We start from the raw sequence: 2,289 nt of genomic DNA, 5'->3' as shown, positions 1-2,289 counted from the left end.
TTTTATTTATTTACAACATTTGTATACCATGAGACATCTAGATAGATTCTGGAGCAGTGAACAAGAAAAATACAAAATAGGATAAAATAAAACATCATGTTAAAATAATTACTATTTTTAAAAAGAAATGCAATTCTGATAAAACTTTGGTGAGTCAATCAATGAAGGCTTTCTGAAATAAAGGTGTTTTCAGGATCCACCAGAAACAACACAAGGTTGGCATCAGCTTGATCTCCAAAAGCAGGGAAGTCCATAGGGAGGGGGCCACCACACTGTTCTCTGGGTAGACTCCAATCAGGCCATAGGAACCACCAGGAGGCTGCCCTCAGTGACCGGGCAGGTTGCTAAACATCCTATGCATTTAGACTTTTTTCTATCGAAATGTGCATATGATTGTGCCCCAAAGGAATGGAAATATAGATTATACCTGGTAAATATCTCCCATTGTGTATTGCAACTAAAATATAGGGTTATGGAATTCAACATTATCCATTTACAAAGTGTGCCTTATTTCTTGCTTAACACTGGTAAATGACATGCCTTGGCTATTGTCTTGTTTATAACTGATACCACACAAGGTTTTGTGAACAACAGAAGACAACCAATTATAAAGGGTGGTGAACACTATCCATTGTAAATGAAAATACCTTAAGTTATTTTAAATTACAAAAGTAATTCTCCACACCTCATCAAATTAGAATATTATCAATGAAGAGTGAACTAGCTTTAGGCTTGTTCTCATATTTATTTAGTCTGTTTTTCTGCATTTTAAAAAATATGAAACATGCAGTCCCTGTCATTTAAAAATGTTTGTAGAGGAACTAAATGTGCTGAATGTTGTAGAAATTAAAGTATAGAAAAAGAGCTCCTGAAACAGCCTATTCTTAGCATAATTTTTCCTCCAAATTGTCTGATTTCAAAGTATTTGTTTCTTGAATTGGGGTTCAGACTCCACTTCTGCCTTGTACTCAATCATTTGGGCAGGTTACTTGTCCTTTTTGATCAGCACACCTCCCTTGGCAGTCATTTTGTGTTGGTACCCAGTTCAGTTTCTCAAATTGACAAATGTGCCCAGGAAGGTTGCTTACCCGTTCTAGTTTAATGAGAAGCACAGTACAATGCTGTCCATGTTTATTCAGAAATAAGTCCCTCTAAATAACTGCGTGGGACTGGAGCCTCATTTCTGTAATGCATTCTTCTGGGACTCTGGGCATGTCTACACTTAAGGGTATAGCGGGAGGGAGATCCACACCCAGCATCTGTATGACTGAACAATGTCTCGGAAGGGAAGAGGGACGTTGCAGGCGCCATTTTTTTTAAGAGGAGCCACCCGTGTGTGGTGAAAAAGCAAGTAACTCCCCCTGCCAAACTCCATGCCCAAACCCCTGCCATCCCAGGGACAGTGAAATTGCTGCCCCCCCCAAGGGCATGGAGGCACCCCACGCAACTCTGTGCCCGTTTGAGGACCCAGGAGGCCGTGCCACACCAGCTGCGGTCCTCGGGGTTATCCCAGGAATGCAGAAAAACTGGGAAATCCGTTTCCAATTATCCCGGGGAAAGTCTCTGGTCATCCCAGGTTGACCCAGGGATCCCCTGTGCCACTAGGGTGACCATATTAAAAGGACAGGGCTCCTGTATCTTTAACAGTTGCATAGAAAAGGGAATTTCAGCACGTATCACTTGTATATATGGAGAACCTGGTGAAATTCCCTCTTCATCACCACAGTTAAAGCGCAGGAGCTATACTAGAGTGACCAGATTTAAGAGGGCAGGGCACCTGCAGCTTTAACTGTTGTGATGAAGAGGAAATTTCACCAGGTTGTCCATATATACAAATGACACCTTTTTAAATTCCCTTTTCAATACAAGTGTTAAAGATACAGGAGCCCTGTCTTCTTTTTAATATGGTCACCCTACCTTGTGCATCATTTGGACGCAGAGGGTCGACCGAGAGATGACCCCGGGATATAGGCATGGGTTAGACATGCCCTAAGAATTAAAAAGTAATCCAGGACACCCCCCCCCCCCAAAAAAAACAACAACATATCAGTTAGCTTGCTTTCTATTGCAATCTTGTACCATTTCTGTTATTTACAAGAAGCATGATATCTAACATTAAAATCGCGAACGATAATGGGGGAAATCTGTTTAAACTGTTGCTAACATCAATAATTTCTCTCTGTCTTGCACAATCTGTAATTCCCAAACCGGAAGCAAGCTGCAGTGGTGCCTCTGTTTGTCTGCCACGTTCAAGAGCCTGGCCAGAAAATTGACGTCAGAGTGGAGACG

The sequence above is a fragment of the Elgaria multicarinata genome, chromosome 9 (assembly GCF_023053635.1).
Source record: "Elgaria multicarinata webbii isolate HBS135686 ecotype San Diego chromosome 9, rElgMul1.1.pri, whole genome shotgun sequence".
Classification (NCBI taxonomy): domain Eukaryota; kingdom Metazoa; phylum Chordata; class Lepidosauria; order Squamata; family Anguidae; genus Elgaria; species Elgaria multicarinata.
The sequence above is the reverse complement of the archived record's forward strand: the minus strand, read 5'-3'. Positions refer to the sequence as shown.